Genomic DNA, 24,828 nt, shown 5'->3' on the forward strand with positions numbered 1-24,828 from the left:
GAACAGCTACTTCAGTCCAGGCTGGCCATGCACTGCGATCCGGTCCAGAGACACCAGTCGAGGGATCCTGTTCGTGACGCCAAAATTGTGGTGGAAATTTAGTAACGCACAGAGTCAGTTATTTTCTTCTGAGGAGATAAGAGGCTTTAATAATAATATCTTGAAAGAGAGAACAACACAGTACAGAATACAGAGTTGCTCTGACCACTGAAGCAAAAACACACAGTTATATTGCCCGCTCATCACGTCATCTGTCTTTGGTTGATAGTTGATTGTTCTTTTAACTTTCCTCCCCAACCATCAGTTTAGGTTACCCAAAAGGAGTGTATTGCTCCATCACAAGTATGCTTCTTTCACATACAGGGTAATATGAAGAATTTTATGCCTGAAACCTATTTAGACATGCAAAAATATGAAGGACAAAGCAGTTTTAACTTGGTTTGAGTGAAGGAATTCATTTTATATCAAAATCCGGAATTGTGCATTATGGCAGCAGAATTGTAGTCTGAATACCTTTATGCCAAACAGATTTGCTTTGCCAAGGGAAGTTTTATAAATGTTTATTGTTTATGTTTACAATATATAAACTAGCAGAATAATTAATTCATCCTCCTGGTCCCTCCCACCCCGGAGAGGGCAGCCAGAGACTGGCTGCAATAGGCATCCCCGCTACCTGGGACCCAACACAGGGCAGGAGGGCCTGATGTCCACCAGGCTCGGGGCCTGCAGTCACCATATTCCGGGAGCTACTGTACCCCCAGAAGGAACCCATCCCGCCCCACCCCACTCAACCCAACCCCATCCCGGAGGACCTCTACAAAAACAAACAAACAACAACAAAAATCAAACAAACAAACAAACAAATCACCCGGTCACACCAGTCGCAGCAGCGAGACCCACCATCACCCAGGCCCCCCCCAACAGGGGAAAAGCACACCCCCACACAGACCCCCTCCCCCTCACTGCACGCCCCAACACCCTAAAAAAAATAACCACCTGCGGACACCTTGGAGTTCCCAGAGCAACAAGGCCGGCACCAGGATCTGCACCAACCCACGCATATTGTGGCATGTCCAGGGCAACCCAGACCCCCCAGGCACAGGCAGGGCCCCGCCCCGGGCGCAAGGCAGCGGCAAGCCACCAGGTCCAGGCCCAGCTCCACCACCCACGCCAGAGCGGCCCGGTCACCCGGTACAGAGCCAGCAGCCACCACCCCAAGGCCCCTAAGGGACCCCGCCCCACACCGCAAGACAGCCCCACCCGCAAGCCCCCAAAACTGCCCTCCAAGCCCGACACACAGTCCCCCCCAGCAATGACCAACCCGGTCCCCACGACCCGAGAGACCACCAGACGCCCGAAGCCACACAGCCCCCCCCAGCACACACCCAACCGCCCAGAGCGACGGGACAGCAACCCACCACCAACACTATGTGATCAAGCTAATCAGAGGGGACCAGAGAGAATTAAATTCAGCCAATTGATGTTTTGAGGAGGTAGACATTGTTTCCATGCTAATATAATCTAAAAGAAAATTTCTAAACTGGTTAATACACAGATTGTTCTTCGCTTTCCAGTTCATGAGAATAGTTTTCTTTGCTATACATAACACTGTGAGGATCATGTGTGCTAAGCTAAATTCCACGTTGATGTTGTCTAAGTCACCCAGTATGCACAGTGTGGGGCATGCAGGAATGCTACACTTTAGCCATGTTGATAGGTCCGCACAGACTTCAAGCCAGAACTTCTGGACAGGCGCACAAAACCACAAAGCGTGTGCATAATCATCAGGTGTGTTATCTGTGCAATGTGAGCAGATGTTTGAGTGTGTTAGACCCATCCTGAACATCCTTTGTCCTGTATAGTGTGTTCTATGAAGAATTTTGTATTGTATGAGCTGTAAATTAGGATTTTGAGTCATTCTGAAGGTGTTCAAACATATTTGTGGCCAGAAGCTATGACTAGAACTGATGGATAAATCTGCCTCCCATTTTGAGGACGGTAGAGACATTGTGTCATCTATCTTAGACAATAATTTATATATTTTTGATAGTAGTTTTGGGGTGCAGATGCTTAGAAATTCTGCTACCCTAATCGGGAGTTGTAAGTCTGGTTGGTGGAGGATATATTTCTTTGTTATTATAGACTTAAGTTGTTGATATTCTAGGAATTTATTGCTGCCTATCTCATGTTGTGATATGAGCTCATCAAATGAAATAAAATGTCCATTTTGGATTATATGTTCCAGATGTTTGATTCCTTTGATCTTCCACAGAGTAAAGTTTAGCATTTTTTTGTTTTGCAGGATGTCAGGATTGTTCCAGATGGGTGTAAGCTTACACGGGACAAGTGAAGACTTTGTTATTTTAAGAAATTCCCACCAGGCTGTCAGAGAGGTGCTGATGTTAATGCTTTTGAAACATTTGTGATTTTTTACGTTTTGACTAATAAGTGGCAGGTCAGAGATTTCCAGATTATCACACAATGCTTGTTCTATATTTATCCATGTTCATCTATTGGGCTAGGTTTAAACCATTTTGATATATACCGTAACCTATTGGCTAAGGAATAGTGCTGAAAATTAGGTAAATCTAATCCACCACTGTCCTTGGTCTTCTGTAGGGTTTTTAAACTAATACGTGGTGGTTTGTTTTTCCACGGAAATTTGGAAATGCATGAATCTAGTGACTTAAACCAAGTAGCAGGTTGGTTTTATTGGGATCATTGAGAACAAATAGTTAACTTTTGGTAGTATCATCATTTTAATGGTTGTAACTCTCCCCATAAGTGATATAGGTAAGGACTTCCAACGAGAGAGATTGTCCTCTACTGTCTTTAATAATTGCACATAAATTAGCTTTGTTAGCTCTGAGAGCCTGGAGGAAATGTTTATGCCTAAATATCTAATATTTCCTGACTGTAAAGTGATCGCAGGTATATTCTGGACCCTACAGTTAATGGGCAGAACTGTGGTCTTAGACCAATTGATAGAGTAGTCAGAAAGTGCTGAGAATTTATTTATGAGTGTGATCGTGAGTGAGAGACGTCTGTGAGTTCTGAAGGAAAAGTAATACATCATCAGCATAAAGACTTATTTTATGCTCAATATTTTGGGGTTGGATGTCTTTAATATTTCTATCTTGTCTGATAGCAGCTGCTAAAGGTTTGATGAAAATAGCAAAAAGTGAGGGAGAAAGTGAGCAACCCTGTCTTGTACTTCTCTGCAGACTGAAGCTTGGAGAAGTTTGATCATTTGTCCTGACACTTGCATTTGGGGAGTCAGTTATTTTCTTGTGAGGAGATAAGAGACTTTAATAATAATATCTTGCAAGAGAGAACAACACAGTACAGAATACAGAGTTGCTCTGACCACTGAAGCAAAAACACACAGTTATATTGCCCGCTCATCACGTCATCTGTTTTTGGGTATAATTGATTGTTCTTCTAACTTTCCTCCCCAACCATCAGTTGAGGTTACCCAGACACACTCGTAAATACCAGCCTAACCCTGTCCCCCCTAAAGTGCAGCTATCTCATTATAACAAGCCCACCATTGTAAAGAGGAATTTAAGAAAACAGGGCAGGGTGGTACCTTGCAGCTCGGTCATTTGCAGGTTATACACAGTAACACTCAATACAATGCATATAAGAATTATTTTCCATTACATTCCTCCCTTTTGATTATAATAATACCATTATATTAATCAACCCAAAAGAAACAAGGAAAATAATAACTTTATCTGTAAAACATCAGCCTGCATTTGCACACAACGTGAGTTTAAAATGCAGGCATCATAGTAATAAAGGGTCCAATGATAAACAATCAAAACATGAACAATTAAACATGATTATCTTCATCCCTCTCTAAGTCAGCGTCACTAGAGGAAAAATTTTGAAAGCAAAAAAGTTATTTGAGTCATTTGGTCTTTTTCACACTGTTGTTTAGATGGACTACATAAAATGATGTCATCCACATACTGCAAAATAGCAGAGCCTGTGGTTGATTGAAGTTAATCCAGACTAGCTTTGAGGGCAGCATTGTAAATAGTGGGACTTTCACAGTACCCCTGGCATAACCGGGTAAAAGTCCAAGATCTCCCTTCAAACTAAAAAGCAAACCAAAATGGGCTATCAGGGTGCACTGGCGACAAGTCAACCACTGAGAAAAACTGTGCATCTGATGTAATTTGAGACAAAATAGTGTGTGGGTTGGGCACAGTAGGAGCATGTGGCTGAACTGCAGCATTCACCGCTTGGAGGTCCTGTACAAAACGCCATTCATCTGGCTGGCCAGCATCTTTAATCTTTTTAACAGGAAACAATGGAGTAAGCACAGGTGAATTTTCAAAAGGAACAATAACGCCTGTTTTCTGAAAAGATTGAAAAACAGGTTTAATCCCTTTAATTGCTTCAGGCTTAAAAGGGTATTGTTTTTTACATGGACAAAAGTCTGATTTAGGGGTGACAATTACTGGTTCACAGCCTTTTATCAACCCCACATCATATTTGCTCTTAGCCCAAAGATCATTGGGCACTTCAGCCAACATGGGTATCGAAGACAAATCTGTTTCAGATAAAAAACATGCTTCAAAATGTGATTCTGTGGTAGGAATTAAGTCCACAGTTCTTTGACAATGTATTGTACTCAAAAATGTTTTTTTGTATGCTGACAATCGTTCAGAAAACATCAAATTTGGATCAGCAGGTGAAACAGTCCACTCCATTTATTTCTGACATGTAGCAACAAACTCTCCCACACCTTGTCACTGCCAGTGTGTACGTTTGGCCAAGGAAATGTGAGGGCGAGTACCACAAACATTAAAAAAATCGAAGTGCTCTGGAGTGAGCGACACAGCCAATAAAGTAGGCGCACATATTTTTTCACTTCTTCTCATAGTCATTGTCAGGCCCCGAAGAAATGTGTGATGTGCAGTGCAAATCAGTAGGTTGCATGAAATCAGAAAGGGGTGAAACTAACGCTTTTGCTTCTTCCACTAGTTGTTGTGAAAAAGGAGAGCTGGGAAGTTTCCACTCATAAGCATATGTAAGTGCCGATGAATCAAACTGCACTGCTGTGAAAACTTTGTCAGGCTGTAACATAACCTTAACACCCTCTGGTGTAGAAGTTAAAATAATGCCTAATTTACACATGAGATCACAGCCCATCAGGTTAATGGGACACAACTCTGATAACAAAAATGAGTGTTTGAAGGAGAGCTCATCGGGAGTGACAACACGCAATGGGCATTGTCATTTTCTCCTTCACAACCTGGCCTGATGCAGACATACAGTAAACGTGGTTTCCACTTAACTTTGGAGGACAATCAAACTCCCCTGACGTCACTACTGATGAACATAAGTTCCTATATTCTGAGAGAAATATCTTTGCTCTAGGACGGAAATAGCATGCAAAACTTTACTACGTGAATCACAGTCGGCAAGCGTTGCTTCACTACACAGAGCAGGAAAAATGTGTGAGTGTGTTTGTGCTATCACCCATTAGTGGAGGCTCCGCTGCCGCGTGACGTCCAGAACCTGCCTCCCACCCTCAGTCAGCCTTTTGCCCAATTTCATCACTTTTTAGCTGTGGACAGTCCTTCTTCCAGTGTCCAGTCTGGCCACAGTAAAAACAAATATTCGGATCATAGCTCTGAAGTGGCTCCTCTCCCACACGTCCACGTCTTCGACTTCGGCCTCGTCCTCTGTTTACACCAACTGCGTAATACATGGTCATGGTTGCCACATGCAGCTCCTTTTCACACTTGTCCCTTTTGGTTGTCTTACGCGTCTCAACTTGGTTCTGAGCATGGCGAGCATATCGGCGAACGTCAGCCAAACGAGGACCCTCACACCATCCCACGTAAATGTTCTTTACTTCAGTGGCGACATCTATATAATATTGTCTGGGTCCCGTTAAAACATGTATTTTTCCCATCTAATTCCTTGTTTGCTTTAAAACAAGTATTCCCCATTTTCTATCCCTTCAGTAGCCAACCAGTTTGTATGGAGTACACTGGAGCAACTTGACTGATCAGTAAAACACTGCTTTTGTTGTCACCGCAAGGCTTCCCCCGTCGGTTGTTTCACTGAGACACTACTGAGTAACTACAACTCAACACAGTTTATACACATAACATTCATATACATACTAACAAACAAACAAACAATAATTTATCGCAATTTTCTCATCTCTGTTTGAACGTACACCCAGGTAAATATTCCTGTAGTCTTCTCATACCGACTATGGACCCATTCATTGTTTAACTTCACTGTTTTGCAAATCCTAATTGAATATTACACATTGACATTGAACTTTACTGGATAAGCAGGTCTTCATTGCATTCAGCAGCCTATATGTGAGCATCTATGTGTAAGCTGTTCTTCTTTGCATTTATCAGCAGCAAGCAATTCTTCACTGCACATGCATATGTAAATAGTAAAACAATTCCAATGTGTTAGCGAAACCTTCTATATCACAGTGGTTTCTAAGATCTATTTTAAGTTCTTTGCCATCAGTGAGATGACATAGTTTACAAAGTGTGTCAAATTATCACTGAAGATCTTTTCAGGAATTTCAAATCTAGAAATGAGTTATTTTACGCGTGATTTTGCTACTGAGAGTGCATCTGCTTGTGCACATGGAAATATTTCAGACCATTTGGTAAAAACCTCTGTTGTCACTGAGCAGAATCGTTTCCCTTAACATTAATTTAGTTCAATGAAATCTACACAATAATGAAATAATGAAATACAAACAAATATGTTGAAAAAGATACACTGGCTTAGGGAATTATCTTCGTTTTGGTCTTAGATTGCCCTGTGGAATGTATTTTGCACATATTTGACCTGCTAGACAAAACTTTATTCATTTATTTATTCTAAAAAAAAAATTCAATAATTAGTAAAACCATATGCTGTAAAAACCTTGTTCATTATTGCTTCCATCCCTCCTGTTGAGACATGACATGGTCCGTGGCTCAATACTGCAGCATATTTAAACAAATTCTTTGGCAGTATGGTTTTCCTTCCGGTCATTCATACGAGTCTATTGTAGATGGCAATTGAATAACATCTAATAATGCTAAAATATTTGTAGTTTATACATTTAGCTGTGGATGTCAACATACCTGTTTTTCCAATGCTGTGTTAACACATGTACAGTTGAGAAGGCATACTGACTGTCAGTGTAAACGTTAACAACCTTTTTGTTATTTAATTTACAAGCTTCAGTTAAAGCTACCAATTCGACTGCTTGAACAGAGTAATTTTTTGGTAGTTGGTGTTTTAAGAAAACTTCAGTTTCTGTTACTACTGCAAATCCTGTAGCATTTGTGCCATCAGGGTTTTTTGCTTGACCTGTTGAATAAATATAGTTATTTCTGCATTTTCATAACGTATATCAGTTAAGTCTGGCCTGGGTAAAACACTGATGGTTATTTCTGACATGCAATCATGAGGCTTTCCATCTGTGGGGTAGGTAGCAGTGTGGATGGATTAAGTGTAGCACATCTCTCGACAACAAGGTGTGGCTGTGAAAGAAGAACTGTTATGTAGGAGAGATGTCTGGTAAAGATATTTTGTTAAGTAACCATATCACAGCCACTGCATGAGGTACCTTAAGTGTTAATGGGTGAAATAACACCATTATTGTTGATGCCTGCACTGCCAATGGCTTCTGGCCATTGATTCAAAAGTACGATCTCGTCCCTGTTTCCCCCTTTCAGTGGACACTTGCCCCTAATTACCGCAATTCAGCAGGGGGTCTTTCATTAGGAGTACTGGACTCCCCCGTGCACGGTTTCAGCTCCGACCCTGGAAAGCGGAAAAAACGTTGAGATCTGGTTTGAGGACCCAATTGTTGAGAAAAGTCTCTCAATGAGACTCAGAGTTGCTGGAGTCAGTTAATGCAAATGTTTAATCTTGCAGCAAGTTCAAGAATGTGTGTGTGAATGGGTGTATGTGTGCGAACGTGTGTGAGTTTGTGTATGTGAGAGTTTAATGAACCTGTTATCCACAGGCAGGTCTTAACTAGTATGGCACAGGTCCAGCCTGTCTCATCTTTTTTGGAAGGTCCAGCGCTCGGCCGTAACCCTTCTGTCTGTTTGGACTCTCACATACATTCGGTTAATCATAGAAAAACGAGAACAAAACTTTTTAGCCCCTTAAATTCATAAAACAGACATGGTGCAGTTATTTCCATTCTAGAAAATAAGAGTAATCACCACCATTCCTATAAATTCTGGATATTCTAACAATCTGAATCTTTTTTAAATGTTCGATGAAGCCCTTTGCTGTTCTGTTTAGAGACTCAGCTGATCATAAACCAAGTTTTGCTCTTGAACCAAGCTTCTAAACTCTTCACCTTTTTCATTTCTCAGTTAGTATTCACTTTAAAACTGATTAAAAGAAAAATTAAATGAATGCCTATCAACAAATGTGGGATCTAAACTCTAGTGCTTTCTCTAAAATAATTTCCTTTCTCAATTCAGAAATGTGTGTGTGTAAGTCACAACACCCGTGACACCAAAACAGCTTTCTTTTCTCTCTTTTCTCTACACTGTGCACTGTGAGCACACACACCAAATCAGAAAGGCTTTTTTCTCTCTTTTCTACATTATGGACTGTGGGGACACAAAACCGCTCTCTCTCTTTTTTTTTTTGATTGTGTGCCAGGGCGTTGTCTCACGTATTAGATTATGCTTAAGATACGAATGGGTTTATCAGTCACATCAGAATCCATACATACTGATCCTCCCGTAATAAAATGGTCGGATCTTATCAAACACACTTTGTTTCTTGTGACAAGTCAGCGAAACAGCGTATACACGTCAAGACACTGAATCAAGTTTGCCACAAGAACTCATAAGTTTGGCAGTATTGCTCTGCCGTCAGCAATCATACACCCATTTTATTTTCATGAGACATGTGCAGGCACCTGTTCATCTACTGTTCTATCACTATGAATTAGTTTATCTATTATCAATAAGGATACTTCTACAACTACTATCAAAGTATGTCCGGACTTCTTATGTTGTCAGTTGCTATATATGAATAAGTGGGTTGCTACTGAAAAGCATTAAGCATGTCACACAGCCCAAACATATAACATTTCAGGACACTTACACAACACATTCAAATCAAACAGTCAGACAACATACAAGAACATATACCCCAGCCGGCATTGCTCCCTGCCTATTTTCCTACAACTCACTATGTGTGCGCACACCTTTATTCACAAACTCTTCAACTTATACTCTTTTACCGAAGCTGCTACAGCTCGATTGGCCAAATACCCTTAGATCCTATTTCGGTGAATTTGACATCTGCCTTGTATGTAACAGATTAGCGGTTTAGCAGTTTTAATTTAGTTTGAGTGAAGGAATTCATTTTATAGCAAAATCCGAAATCGTGAAGAACTCATGAAAGTAAGCTTATTCTCGGATTCCTGAAACTTTAGATTTGCTCTTTCTTTTACTGCAAAGTACAACGTTGAGCAGCACTAATGAGTTGTTTCTATTTTTGGCAGGCTTTACCTTTGCGGATGAAGCCCTTTCTGTCTGTGCAAAAGAAATCTTGTTACTGTGCAGAGTGACTTCTCTGACTAGAGTCGCCTTACTTGTTGCGACTGTGCCGATGTTCGAAGCTGGAGTGCAAAGTTGTTGCTTGAATGGTGCTCGCTGGAGCGTGTGGTAGTGTAAAGTTATACCATTTAAAAGGGCTGAAGAGTGCTCAGTGCAGCGGGTGGGCGGAGGTGCAAAGTGACACTATGGCCATAAAAAGAACACCGCTACAAGTGCGCATTGTGCCAGGAAGGGCCCTCGGACGTGAACCAGTGGACAGTTATCGCTTCTCGGCCTTTTGGCTAAGATCAAGTGTAGTATCTGTTCTTATCAGTTTAATGTCTGATATGTCCTCTATGCGAGACTACATATTAAATGGATTTTTATCAATAGGAGTTGAAAAAGGAGCTTGCTCCGTTCACTCCAAGCATCGACCCGGTACTGCAGTGCCGCTGGGAACGGTGCGCTCTCCTCTGCTCTTGTGAAAAAGCAAACAGCGGTGCAGGATGGAAGTTTCAGGGAGCCTAAGATGAAACTTTCTTTTAATCTGCTGATAAAAGAGAGTGAATGCGAAGCAGACTTTAACACGGCTCTGGGAGCGAGCCGAGTGCGGGCTAACCGGGAGAATTGCTTGAAAGAAACGCGACACCGAATGAGCAGTCAGATCAAAGCCTCAATACGGTGTTCCCGTGTTGTTTGTGGCTGCCTTGTCTTTTGCACAGAGTAAAAGACAAGGCAGCCATCGAATAGGGCCCGATTGTTCCTACTTGGTCAGCCGAGGAGCAAGGGGGGGGAGCAAGCGTCTCAACCAAGCAAAGCTCACCATGGGGAAGGTGGCTATGCCAACTAGCCTGATGCCCTGCTCCCGCAGTGATGGATAATCATACACTGGTTTCTCTTCATAATGTACAAGTCTTTCGCCTTTTACTAAAGACTTCCGTGGAGAGCAGCACTAATGAATTGTTTCTATTTTTGGCAGGCTTTACCTTTGCGGGTGAAGCCCTTTCTGTCTGTGCAAAAGAAATCTTGTTACTGTGCAGAGTGACTTCTCTGAGTAGAGTCGCCTTACTTGTTGCGACTGTGCCGATGTTGCTTGAATGGTGCTCGCTGGAGCGTGCGGTAGTGTAAAGTTATACCATTTAAAAGGGTTGAAGAGTGCTCAGTGCAGCGGGTGGGCGGAGGTGCAAAGTGACACTATGGCCATAAAACGAACACCGCTACAAGTGCGCATTGTGCCAGGAAGGGCCCTCGGACGTGAACCAGTGGACAGTTATCGCTTCTCGGCCTTTTGGCTAAGATCAAGTGTAGTATCTGTACTTATCAGTTTAATATGTGATATGTCTATGCAAGGACTACATATTAAATGGATTTTTATCAATAGGAGTTGAAAAAGGAGCTTGCTCCGTTCACTCCAAGCATCGACCCGGTACTGCAGTGCCGCTGGGAACGGTGCGCTCTCCTCTGCTCTTGTGAAAAAGCAAACAGCGGTGCAGGATGGAAGTTTCTTTAATCTGCTGAGAAAAGAGAGTGAATGCGAAGCAGACTTTAACACGGCTCTGGGAGCGAGCCGAGTGCGGGCTAACCAGGAGAATTGCTTGAAAGAAACGCGACACCGAATGAGCGGTCAGAACAAAGCCTCAATACGGTGTTCCTGTGGTGTTTTTATAAAATGCGGTGTAAAAAAAGGTGTGAATGCCCCATAGAAAACTAAAAGGTGGAGCGGAAGTGTTCGGCTGCAAGAAGGTGTGAATGTCCGACTATATTTGGTGAAAAGCAGGTGAAGCAAGGTCTGAATGCCCAACCTTACATCATCAAAAGCGAGATCAGAGGTTTTTGGCTGCAAGAAGGCCATAGTTTGCCAAAAGCGGGTAAGGTGCGAATGATCGGCTAAATATCAACAAAAGTGGGGGCGGAGGTCTTCGGATGCAAGTGGGTGTGAATATCCCACCATACAAGTATGGTGGAGAGGAAGCTGTGAATGGCCGACCATAGTTTGCAAAAAGCGGGTGAGAAAAGGTGCGAATGTCCAACCATACATGATCAAAACAGGGAGCGAATGGAAAGCTATAGGCCGATCACGTTGCTCTGTGTGGACTACAAAATTGTGGCTCGAGTCCTAGTTGGTCGTCTTCGGAAGGCTCTACCTCATGTAATCCATGAGGATCAGACGTGTGGGGTGGAGGGAAGGCTAATACAGTGGAATCTGGGATTGGTGAGGGACTGTATTCATTGGGTGGAGGAGCGGGGGATCAATATGAGTTTGGTGGGGTTAGATATGGAGAAAGCGTTTGACAGGGTGAACCACAGGTTTCTTTTTGCAGTTTTGGAGAGGATGGGATTTGGGCCCCGTTTTATAGAGTGGTTGGAGATCATGTACAAGGGGGTGGGGAGCAGAGTTATGGTGAACGGGCACTTGGGTACAGTGGTGGCACAGAGAACTGGGGTGAGGCAGGGATGCCCACTCTCCCCGCTGCTCTTTGTGGCTTACATGGAGCCGCTGGGTTCGGTGGTGCGGGGGGACCCGGGTGTGGTGGGTCTGCACCTTCCTGGAGCAGGTCCGGACAAGTTGACAGTGATGCAGTATGCGGATGACATGACCTTTTTTTTGACAACAGAGAGGTCGGTCACACGGCTGTTGGAAGTGGTGGAGAGTTTTTCAATAGTGTCGGGGGCCAAGGTGAACTTAGGGAAGTCCACCATTAAGTTTTTTGGACCATGGGCTGGTAGGGTGGGAGGCCTAGCTGGTCTGCCCCAGTGCCAGGGCCCAGTGAGAGTCCTGGGGGTAGAGTTTCAGGGAGAAGGGAGTGCAGAATTAAATTGGGGAAGGCGTCTGGCTGCAGCCCGTTCGCGGATGGGGCTGTGGAAATCCCGGCAACTTTCCTTAAGTGGTAGAGTGCTGGTTTTGAAGGCTGATATTTTGCCATTTTTGGTATACCTAGCGTATGTTTTTCCTTTACCTCCTCAATATAGGAGAAGTTTCATGAGAGATGTTTTTTCCTTTGTATGGGGGGGGTATGAATATGTGAGAAGGGAGTGGATGTACCAGGAAGTTCGGATGGGAGGGAGGGGTGTGCCGGACATCCCACTTAAGTTGGATGTGGTTTTCTTTTCCTTTTTGTGCAGGTCTGTGCAACAGACAAGTGGCCATCATTTTCAGGCACTTTTGCTGTTTTGGTTGTCATTCCCCTTCAGGAGATTGGTGTCCTGGGACAATAGAAGGCCAAAGGGGGATGTCTTACCCCCGTATTATAGGCAGGTGGTATGCTGGGGGAAAAAGCACCCAGAGTGTCAGGAGGGGGACCTGTGCTTCAGTCACCGGCGCCTGTACAGGGCTCTGGTGGAAAAAAGGGGGCTGGTGGGGGTGTATGGGGTGGGGCAACAAGGGTGGGTTTTCACACAGCAGAAAGGTCTCACAAACAGGGCGAGGGATATAAATTGGCTCGCCTTACACAGGAGGTTGCCAGTCAGGGAAGTTTTAAATAGACACGGGTTGACACGGGGGAGTTTGTGCCCAAGGGAGGGGTGTGGGGCTGATGAGACAATTGAGCATGTGTTTTGGGAATGTGGGTTTGCAACAAAAGTGTGGGTTGAGTTGGTTCTTTTTTTTCCAAGATTGGGGTCTTTAAAGTATGACATGATAATGCTGGGCTTGGGTTTAAGGGGGAAAGGTAGGGAGGGTTTTCTGTTATGGTTGGTTCTGTCTATGGGAAAGGTGGCGCTGTGGGATGCAAGGACGGCGTTGATTAAAAACAATGTGGACTGGCAGGTGGGAAGGGTGGTGGCAAGGGTGAGGGCAGAGATTGGATGCATGAGAAGAATGGAGGAGGAAAAGTACGGGTATCACGCTGCAAGAGAGCGATGGAAGACTTTATTTTCATGAGCGGGTAGTGTTTCTTTGTGGTTGTTTCTTATGTTTGTATGGTTTTTGTGTCGGACATGTAAAGCATTACTTTGACTGTTTTGTCATGTTGTTCTAAATGTTTCTTGGAAGTTTTGTAATAAAAAAAAAAAAAAAAAAAAAAAAAAAAAAAAAAAAAATCTGTACTTATCAGTTTAATATGTGATATGTCTATGCAAGGACTACATATTAAATGGATTTTTATCAATAGGAGTTGAAAAAGGAGCTTGCTCCGTTCACTCCAAGCATCGACCCGGTACTGCAGTGCCGCTGGGAACGGTGCGCTCTCCTCTGCTCTTGTGAAAAAGCAAACAGCGGTGCAGGATGGAAGTTTCTTTAATCTGCTGAGAAAAGAGAGTGAATGCGAAGCAGACTTTAACACGGCTCTGGGAGCGAGCCGAGTGCGGGCTAACCAGGAGAAGTGGTTTAGAATTTCCAACCATTATCTATAAAATGCGGTGAAAAAAAAGGTGTGATAGAACACTAAAAGGTGGAGCGGAAGTGTTCGGCTGCAAGAAGGTGTGAATGTCCGACTATATTTAGTGAAAAGCAGGTGAAGCAAGGTCTGCATGCCCAACCTTACATCATGAAAAGCGAGATCAGAGGTGTTTGGCTGAGAGAAGGCCACAGTTTGCGATGCAATAATTAAAGGCCTCATGCCAGATGTCGCCACTGAAGTAAAGAACATTTACGTGGGATGGTATGAGGGTCCTCGTTTGGCTGACGTTCGCCGATATGCTCGCCATGCTCAGAACCAAGTTGAGACGCGTAAGACAACCAAAAGGGACAAGTGTGAAAAGGAGCTGCATTTGGCAGCCATGACCATGTATTACGCAGTTGGTGTAAACAGAGCACGAGGCCGAAGTCGAAGACGTGGACGTGTGAGAGAGGAGGTCGAAATGGGCCACGCCAGAGCTATGATCCGAATATTTGTTTTTACTGTGGCCAGACTGGACACTGGAAGAAGGACTGTCCACAGCTGAAAAGTGATGAAATTTGGCCAAAGGCTGACTGAGGGTGGGAGGCAGGTTCTGGACGTCACGCGGCAGCGGAGCCTCCACTAATGGGTGATAGCACAAACACACTCACACATTTTTCCTGCTCTGTGTAGTGAAGAAACGCTTGCCGACTGTGATTCACGTAGTAAAGTTTTGCATGCTATTTCCGTCCTAGAGCAAAGATATTTCTCTCAGAATATAGGAACTTATGTTCATCAGTAGTGACGTCAGGGGAGTTTGATTGTCCTCCAAAGTTAAGTGGAAACCACGTTTACTCTATGTCTGCATCAGGCCAGGTTGTGAAGGAGAAAATGACATCGCCCATTGCGTGTGTCACTCCCGATGGGCTCTCCTTCAAACACTCATTTTTGTTATCAGAGTTGTGTCCCATTAACCTAATGGGCTGTGATCTCATGTGTAAATTAGGCATTATTTTAACTTCTACACCAGAGGGTATTAACGTTATGTTACAGCCTGACAAAGTTTTCACAGCAGTGCAGTTTGATTCATCTGCACTTACATATGCTTATGAGTGGAAACTTCCCAGCTCTCCTTTTTCACAACAACTAGTGGAAGAAGCAAAAGCGTTAGTTTCACCCCTTTCTGATTTCATGCAACCTGCTGATTTGCACTGCACATCACACATTTCTTTGGGGCCTGACAATGACTATGAGAAGAAGTGAAAAAATATGTGCGCCTACTTTATTGGCTGTGTCGCTCACTCCAGAGCAATTCGATTTTTTTAATGTTTGTGGTACTCGCCCTCACATTTCCTTGGCCAAACCTACACACTGGCATTGACAAGGTGTGGGAGAGTTTGTTGCTACATGTCAGAAAGAAACGGATTGGACCGTTTCACCTGCTGATCCAAATTTGATGTTTTCTGAACGATTGTCAGCATACAAAAAAATATTTTTGAGTACAATGCATTGTCAAAGAACTGTGGAATTAATTCCTACCACAGAATCACATTTTGAAGCATGTTTTTAATCTGAAACAGATTTGTCTTCGATACCCATGTTGGCTGAAGTGCCCAATGATCTTTGGGCTAAGAGCAAATATGATGTGGGGTTGATAAAAGGCTGTGAACCAGTAATTGTCACCCCTAAATCAGACTTTTGTCCATGTAAAAAACAATACCCTTTTAAGCCTGAAGCAATTAAAGGGATTAAACCTGTTTTTCAATCTTTTCAGAAAACAGGCGTTATTGTTCCTTTTGAAAATTCACCTGTGCTTACTCCATTGTTTCCTGTTAAAAAGATTAAAGATGCTGGCCAGCCAGATGAATGGCGTTTTGTACAGGACCTCCAAGCGGTGAATGCTGCAGTTCAGCCACATGCTCCTACTGTGCCCAACCCACACACTATTTTGTCTCAAATTACATCAGATGCACAGTTTTTCTCAGTGGTTGACTTGTCGCCAGTGCACCCTGATAGCCCATTTTGGTTTGCTTTTTAGTTTGAAGGGAGATCTTGGACTTTTACCCGGTTATGCCAGGGGTACTGTGAAAGTCCCACTATTTACAATGCTGCCCTCAAAGCTAGTCTGGATTAACTTCAATCAACCACAGGCTCCGCTCTTTTGCAGTATGTGGATGACATCCTTTTATGTAGTCCATCTAAACAACAGTGTGAAAAAGACAGTGAATCTGTTGAAACATCTTCCTTCTTATGGCCATAAAGCCAGCCTTTCTAATTTACAGTTTGTACAGGACGAAGTCACCTTTTTGGGTCATGTGATTTCTAAGGATGGGCGCTCACTTTCTCCTAAACGTGTTGCTGCAGTTCAGATCATTCCTAAACCGGTTACTAAAAAACAGCTTATGTCATTCTTAGGTATAACATCTTACTGCAGGAACTTTATTCCTAACTACTCTTTTCTCGAAGCTCTCTTAGGTGCTCTTATCCATGGTAAAGGCCTCCAGTCAGCTGATCGTGTTCCATGGACTCCTGAGGCTGAATCAGCCTTTAGTCAGCTTAAGCTGGCTCTTCAAACAGCACCAACACTTGGCATTCCAGATCCTCATAAACCTTTCATACAGGCAGTTGATGAGAAGCATGGTTGTATGACATCTGTTCTTATGCAGGAACATGGGGCAGGCAAAGGCCAGTGGCTCATTTCTCAGCAAAACTGGACTCTGTGGCTGCAGGCCTGCCTGGTTGTCTTCGTGCTGTTGCAGCTGCAGAGAAAGCTGTCCTGGCCTCCCAAGATATTGTGGGCTACGCTAATTTGACTGTTTTGGTTCCTCATGCTGTTGCCATTATTCTTCTCGAGCAGAAAACTTCACATCTTTCAACTGCTCGTTGGCTCAGATACACCTCTGTGATATGCCAAATGTCACTGTTAAACGTTGTACTGTTCTGAATCCTGCTACTTTGCTTCCAACTCCTGAGGATGGGGAGCCTCATGACTGTGAAGCTGTTTTGGAACAAGTTTGTACACCCCGACCTGATCTTTTAGAGACTCCTCTTCCAAACTCTGACATGATTCTTTTTGTAGATGGATCAGCTTTGCGTGATCCAGCCACAGGTACTAACTGTGTTTGGTTTGCAGTATGTTCTTCACATGACACTTTGTTGTCTGGTTCTCTTCCTAAACATTTCTCTGCTCAAACTACTGAGCTTATTGCACTTACTGAAGCTTGTAAGTTGGCAGCTGGTAAGTCACTATTTACACAGATTCCAGATATGCTTTTGGTGTTGTTCATGACTTTGGTGCGCTGTGGAAACACAGGCATTTCCTTAAATCAGATGGTAAAACTATTCTGAACTCCAAGCAGGTTTCTGATCTTCTTGATGCGATCCTTTTGCCTACAGCAATCTCGGTCTGTAAGTGTGCGGCTCACACTAACTCAGACGATCCTGTTGCTTGTGGCAATGCCAGAGCTGATGCTGCAGCTAAGCAAGCAGCTAAATCTTTTCCTGTTTTCGCTTCCCTCTCTTTGCAGGCAGAAGACTCCCTCACAGATCTCCATGCTTTGCAAACTTTTGCCTCTGCAGATGAAATTTGGTCACACTTAGCATACTGACTGTCAGTGTAAACGTTAACAACCTTTTTGTTATTTAATTTACAAGCTTCAGTTAAAGCTACCAATTCGACCGCTTGAACAGAGTAATTTTTTGGTAGTGGTTGTTTTAAGAAAACTTCAGTTTTTGTTACTACTGTAAATCCTGTAGCATTTGTGCCATCAGGGTTTTTTGCTTGACCTGTTGAATAAATATAGTTATTTCTGCATTTTCATAACGTATATCAGTTAAGTCTGGCCTGGGTAAAACACTGATGGTTATTTCTGACATGCAATCATGAGGCTTTCCATCTGTGGGGTAGGTAGCAGTGTGGATGGATTAAGTGTAGCACATCTCTCGACAACAAGGTGTGGCTGTGAAAGAAGAACTGTTATGTAGGAGAGATGTCTGGTAAAGATATTTTGTTAAGTAACCATATCACAGCCACTGCATGAGGTACCTTAAGTGTTAATGGGTGAAATAACACCATTATTGTTGATGCCTGCACTGCCAATGGCTTCTGGCCATTGATTCAAAAGTACGATCTCGTCCCTTTTTCCCCCTTTCAGTGGACACTGGCCCCTAATTACCGCAATTCAGCAGGGGGTCTTTCATTAGGAGTACTGGACTCCCCCGTGCACGGTTTCAGCTCCGACCCTGGACAGCGGAAAAAACGTTGAGATCTGGTTTGAGGACCCAATTGTTGAGAAAAGTCTCTCAATGAGACTCAGAGTTGCTGGAGTCAGTTAATGCAAAGGTTTAATCTTGCAGCAAGTTCAAGAATGTGTGTGTGTATGGGTGTATGTGTGCGAACGTGTGTGAGTTTGTGAGAGTTTAAAGAACCTGTTATCCACAGGCAGGTCTTAACTAGTATGGCACGGGTCCAGCCTGTCTCATCTTTTTTGGAAGGTCCAGCGCTCGGCCGTAACCCTTCTGTCTGTTTGGACTCTCACATACATTCGGTTAATCATAGAAAAACGAGAACAAAACTTTTTAGCCCCTTAAATTCATAAAACAGACATGGTGCAGTTATTTCCATTCTAGAAAATAAGAGTAATCACCACCATTTCTATAAATTCTGGATATTCTAACAATCTGAATCTTTTTTAAATGTTCGATGAAGCCCTTTGCTGTTCTGTTTAGAGACTCAGCTGATCATAAACCAAGTTTTGCTCTTGAACCAAGCTTCTAAACTCTTCACCTTTTTCATTTCTCAGTTAGTATTCACTTTAAAACTGATTAAAAGAAAAATTAAATGAATGCCTATCAACAAATGTGGGATCTAAACTCTAGTGCTTCCTCTAAAATAATTTCCTTTCTCAATTCAGAAATGTGTGTGTTTAAGTCACAACTCCCGTGACACCAAAACGGCTTTCTTTTCTCTCTTTTCTCTACACTCTGCACTGTGAGCACACACACCAAATCAGAAAGGCTTTTTTCTCTCTTTTCTACATTATGGACTGTGGGGACACAAAACCGCTCTCTCTTTTTTTTTTTTTGATTGTGTGCCAGGGCGTTGTCTCACGTATTTGATTATGCTTAAGATACGAATGGGTTTATCAGTCACATCAGAATCCATACATACTGATCCTCCCATAATAAAATGGTCGGATCTTATCAAACACACTTTGTTTCTTGTGACAAGTCAGCGAAACAGCGTATACACGTCAAGACACTGAATCAAGTTTGCCACAAGAACTCATAAGTTTGGCAGTATTGCTCTGCCGTCAGCAATCATACACCCATTTTATTTTCATGAGACATGTGCAGGCACCTGTTCATCTACTGTTCTATCACTATGAATTAGTTTATCTATTATCAATAAGGATACTTCTACAACTACTATCAAAGATGTCCGGACTTCTTATGTTGTCAGTTGCTATATATGAATAAGTGGGTTGCTACTGAAAAGCATTAAGCATGTCACACAGCCCAAACATATAACATTTCAGGACACACCACACAGTTAACAACCACAGTGAAGCGTGTCAAAGCCCAAACATGTAACATTCAACAGGACACTTACACAACATATTCAAATCAAACAGTCAGACAACATACAAGAACATATACCCCAGCCGGCATTGCTCCCTGCCTATTTTCCTACAACTCACTATGTGTGCGCACACCTTTATTCACAAACTCTTCAACTTATACTCTTTTACCGAAGCTGCTACAGCTCGATTGGCCAAATACCCTTAGATCCTATTTCGGTGAATTTGACATCTGCCTTGCATTTAACAGATTAGCGGTTTAGCAGTTTTAATTTAGTTTGAGTGAAGGAATTCATTTTATAGCAAAATCCAAAATCGTAAAGAAGAAAGAAGAAAGTAAGCTTATTCTCGGATTCCTGAAACTTTAGATTTGCTCTTTCTTTTACTGCAAAGTACAACGTTGAGCAGCACTAATGAGTTGTTTCTATTTTTGGCAGGCTTTACCTTTGTGGATGAAGCCCTTTCTGTCTGTGCAAAAGAAATCTTGTTACTGTGCAGAGTGACTTCTCTGAGTAGAGTCGCCTTACTTGTTGCGACTGTGCCGATGTTCAAAGCTGGAGTGCAAAGTTGTTGCTTGAATGGTGCTCGCTGGAGCATGCGGTAGTGTAAAGTTATACCATTTAAAAGGGTTGAAGAGTGCTCAGTGCAGCGGGTGGGTGGAGGTGCAAAGTGACACTATGGCCATAAAAAGAACACCGCTACAAGTGCGCATTGTGCCAGGAAGGGCCCTCGGACGTGAACCAGTGGACAGATATCGCTTCTCGGCCTTTTGGCTAAGATCAAGTGTAGTATGTGATATGTCTATGCAAGGACTACATATTAAATGGATTTTTATCAATAGGATTTGAAAAAGGAGCTTGCTCCGTTCACTCCAAGCATCGACCCGGTACTGCAGTGCCGCTGGGAACGGTGCGCTCTCCTCTGCTCTTGTGAAAAAGCAAACAGTGGTGCAGGATGGAAGTTTCTTTTAGTCTGCTGAGAAAAGAGAGTGAATGCGAAGTAGACTTTAACACGGCTCTGGGAGCGAGCCGAGTGCGGGCTAACCAGGAGAATTGCTTGAAAGAAACGCGAACCGAATGAGCGGTCAGAACAAAGCCTCAATACGGTGTTCCTGTGGTGTTTTTATAAAATGCGTTGAAAAAAAAGGTGTGAATGCCCCAGAGAAAACTAAAAGGTGGAGCGGAAGTGTTCGGCTGCAAGAAGGTGTGAATGTCCGACTATATTTGGTGAAAAGCAGGTGAAGCAAGGTCTGAATGCCCAACCTTACATCATCAAAAGCGAGATCAGAGGTTTTTGGCTGCAAGAAGGCGATAGTTTGCCAAAAGCGGGTAAGGTGCGAATGACCGACTAAATATCAACAAAAGTGAGGGCGGAGGTCTTCGGATGCAAGTGGGTGTGAATATCCCACCATACAAGTATGGTGGAGAGGAAGCTGTGAATGGCCGACCATAGTTTGCAAAAAGCGGGTGAGAAAAGGTGCGAATGTCCAACCATACATGATCAAAACAGGGAGCGGAGGTGTTTGGCTGCGACAAGGTGTGAATGTCCACCCATAATTAATGAAAAGCGGGCAACAAGTAGGTTCGAATGCCCAACCATACATCATCAAAAGCAGGAGTGGATGTGTTCGGCTACAAGAAGGTTTGTATGTCTGAGCATAGTTTGTAAAAAGCGGGTAAGAAAAGGTTCGAATGCCCGAACATACACCATCAAAAGAGGGAGCGGAGGTGTTCCGCTGTAAGACTGTGTGAATGTCCGACCATATTTGGTAAAAAGTGGGTATGAAAAGGTTCGAATGCCCAAATTCGGCTGCAAAAAACTGTGTTCGGCTGCAAAAAGGTGTGAATGTTTGACTAAAGTTTGTAAAAAGCGGGTAAGACAAGGTGCGAATGCCTGACAATGTATGATCAAAAGCGGGAGCGGAGGTGTTCAGCTGCAAGAAGGTCTAAATGTCCATCATTAATTGCTAGATAACATGAAAGAAAATTTTCGAAAATCAATCCGCACATGATCATAAGTGGGAGAGGAGGTGTTCAGCTGCAAGAAGGTGTGAATGTCCTACCATAATTGCTGAAAAATGTGTTAGAAACGGTAAGAATGCCGGACCATACATCATCAAAAGCTAGAGAGGTGGTGTTCGGCTGCAAGTAGGTGTGAATGTCTGACTAAAGTTCAAATATATTAACAAAAGCGGGAGGAGAGGTCTTCGGATGAGTGGTTGAGAATTTCCGACCATAATCTATAAAATGCGGTGAAAAAAAAGGTGTGATAGAAACCTAAAAGGTGGAGCGGAAGTGTTCGGCTGCAAGAAGGTGTGAATGTCCATCTATAGTTGGTGAAAAGCAGGAAAAGCAAGGTCTGAATGCCCAATCTTACATCATCAAAAGTGAGATCAGAGGTGTTTGGCGGCAAGAAAACGGGTAAGGTGTGAATGACCGACTAAATATCAACAAAAGTGGGGGCGGAGATCTTCGGATGCAAGTGGGTGTGAATATCCCACCATACAAGTATGGTGGAGAGGAAGCTGTGAATGACCGACCATAGTTTGCAAAAAGCGGGTGAGAAAAGGTGCGAATGTCCAACCATACATGATCAAAACAGGGAGCGGAAGTGTTTGGCTGCGACAAGGTGTGAATGTCCACCCATAATTAATGAAAAGCGGGCAACAAGTAGGTTCGAATGCCCAACCATACATCAACAAAAGCAGGAGTGGATGTGTTTGGCTACAAGAAGGTTTGAATGTCCGAGCATAGTTTGTAAAAAGCGGGTAAGAAAAGGTGCGAATGCCCGACAAAGTATGATCAAAAGAGGGAGTGGAGGTTTTCGGCTACAAGGTTTGAATGTCCGACCATAGTTTGTAAAAAGCGGGTAAGAAAAGGTGCGAATGCCCGAATATATACCATCGAAAGAGGAAGCGGAGGTGTTCGGCTGCAAGAAGGTGTGAACATCCGACCAAAGTTTGTAAAAAGCAGTTAAGAAAAAGTTCGAATATCCAACCAAACATAATCAAAAGTGGGAGCAGAGCTGTTCGACTGCAAGTAGGGTAATGGGTAACAAAAGGTGCGAATGCCCAACCATACATCATCAAAAGAAGAAGTGGATGTGTTCTGCTACAAGAAGGTTTGAATGTCCGACCATAGTTTGTAAAAAGTGGGTAAGAAAAACTTCGAATGCCCGAACATACACCATCAAAAGAGGGAGCGGAGGTGTTCCGCTGTAAGATGCTGCGAATGTCCGACCATAGTTGGTAAAAAGCGGGTAAGAAAAGGTTAAAAAACCCGACTGTACACAATCAATAGCGGGAGCGGAGTTGTTCGGCTACAAGAAGGTGTGAAAGTCCGACCATGGTTTGTAAAACGCGGGTAAGACAAGGTGCGAATACCCGACAATGTATGATCAAAAGAGGGAGCGGAGTTGTTCGGCTGCAAGGTCTGAATTTCCAACCATAATTTGTAAACACCGTTGAAGAAAAGCCTCGAAAGCCCGACTATACACCATCAAAAGCGGGAGCGGAGGTGTTCAGCTGCAAGAAGGTCTGAATGTCCACCAATAATTACTGAAAAATGGGTAAGAAAAGGTGTGAATGCCCAACTATACATCATCAAAAGCAGAAGTGGAAGTGTTCGGCCACAAGAAGGTTTGAATGTCCGACCATAGTTTGTAAAAGGCGGGTAAGAAAAGGTTCGAATGACCGAACATACACAATCAAAAGAGGGAGCGGAGGTGTTTCGCTGCAAGAAGGTGTGAATGTCCGACCATAGTTGGTAAAAAGCGGGTAAGAAAAGGTTAAAATACCCGACTCTACACAATCAATAGCGGGAGCGGAGTTGTTCGGCTAAAAGAAGGTGTGAAAGTCCGACCATGGTTTGTAAAAACCGGGTAAGAAAAGGTTCGAATGCCAAAATATACACCATCAAAAGCGGAAGCTGAGGTGTTCAGCTGCAAGTAGGTGTGAATGTCAGATCATAATTTGCAAAAAGCTGATGAGAAAGGTGTGAATGACCGACAATAATTGCTGAAAAATGTGTTAGAAAAGGTAAGAATGCCGGACCATTCATCATCAAAAGCAGGAGAAGAGGTGTTCGGCTGCAAGAAGCTGTGAATGTCCAGCCATAATTACTCAAAAATGGGTAAGAAAAGGTAGTATTGCCAGACCATAAATGATCAAAACAGGGAGCGGAGGTGTTCCGCTGTAAGAAGGTGTGAATGTCCGACCATAATTGGTAAAAAGCGGGTAAGAAAACGTTAAAATACCCGACTGTACACAATCAATAGCGGGAGCGGAGTTGTTTGGCTACTAAAAGGTGTGAAAGTCCGACCATGGTTTGCAAAAAGCGGGTAAGAAAAGGTGCGAATGCCGGACAATGTATGATCAAAAGAGGGAACGGAGGTTTTCGGCTGCAAGAAGGTCTAAATGTCCAACCATAATTTGTAAAAACCGGGGAAGAAAAGGCTCGAAAGCCCGACTATACACCATCAAAAGCGGGAGCAGAGGTGTTCAGCTGCAAGAAGGTCTCAATGTCCATCAATAATTGCTAGAAAACATGAAAGAAAATTTTTTGAATATCAAACCGCACACAATCATATGCGGGAGAGGAGGTGTTCAGCTGCAAGAAGGTGTGAATGTCCACCCATAATTCCTGAAAAATGGATAAAAAAAGGTGCGAATGCCCAACCATACAACATCAAAAGCAGGTGTGAATGTCAGATCATAATTTAAAAACCTGATGAGAAATGGTGAGAATGCCCGACTATACACCATCAAATGCGGGAGCGGAGGTGTTCAGCTGTGAGTAGGTGTGAATGTCCAACCATACTTGCTGAAAAATATGACAAAGCAGTTTTCACTTAGTTTGAGTGAAGGAATTAATTTTATATCAAAATCCGAAATTGTGTAGAACTCGTGGAAATAAGTTTATTCTCGGATTCCTAAAAGTTTAGTGTTGTTCTTTGGTATACTGCAAAGTAATACTTTCTATTTTGTTGAAACCGATTCAGACATGGATAAATATGAAGGACAAAGCAGTTTTAACTGGGTTTGAGTGAAGGAATTCATTTTATATCAAAATCCTAAATTGTGTAGAACTAGTGAAAAGAAGCTTATTCTCGGATTCATGAAAAAAATTAGTGTTGTTCTTTCCTATCCTGCAAAGTACTACGTTCTTTTTTGTTTAAAGCTATTTAGACATGGGTAAATATGAAGGACAAAGCAGTTTTAACTTGGTTTGAGTGAAGGAATTCATTTTATATCAAAATCCGAAATTGTGTAGAACTGGTGACAAGAAGCTTATTCTCGGATTCCTAAAGGTTTAGTGTTGTTCTTTGGTATACTGCAAAGTAATACTTTCTTTTTTGTTGAAACCTATTCAGACATGG

At 43.0% G+C, this 24,828-nt stretch overlaps 3 non-coding genes and 2 pseudogenes across 3 annotated transcripts; all 5 read left to right on the forward strand.

Moving 5' to 3' along the window:
* The first annotated feature begins 9,839 nt into the window (after positions 1 to 9,839).
* On the forward strand, positions 9,840 to 10,029 carry LOC140286242 (U2 spliceosomal RNA). The gene has a single exon (XR_011911094.1). It is a non-coding gene; the product is annotated as a U2 spliceosomal RNA (small nuclear RNA).
* Positions 10,030 to 10,440: 411 nt separating this feature from the next.
* LOC140286240 (U5 spliceosomal RNA) lies at positions 10,441 to 10,554 on the forward strand. Its single transcript, XR_011911092.1, has one exon. It is a non-coding gene; the product is annotated as a U5 spliceosomal RNA (small nuclear RNA).
* Positions 10,555 to 10,829: 275 nt separating this feature from the next.
* On the forward strand, positions 10,830 to 11,017 carry LOC140286225 (U2 spliceosomal RNA). Its single transcript, XR_011911087.1, has one exon. It is a non-coding gene; the product is annotated as a U2 spliceosomal RNA (small nuclear RNA).
* A 2,517-nt stretch (positions 11,018 to 13,534) lies between these two features.
* Positions 13,535 to 13,745, forward strand: LOC140286233 (U2 spliceosomal RNA; annotated as a pseudogene).
* A 6,460-nt stretch (positions 13,746 to 20,205) lies between these two features.
* Positions 20,206 to 20,372, forward strand: LOC140286228 (U2 spliceosomal RNA; annotated as a pseudogene).
* Positions 20,373 to 24,828: the final 4,456 nt, after the last annotated feature.

Source organism: Leuresthes tenuis, unplaced genomic scaffold (genome assembly GCF_036924035.1).
Source record: "Leuresthes tenuis unplaced genomic scaffold, fLeuTen1.0.hap1 SCAF_78, whole genome shotgun sequence".
Lineage (NCBI taxonomy): Eukaryota > Metazoa > Chordata > Actinopteri > Atheriniformes > Atherinopsidae > Leuresthes > Leuresthes tenuis.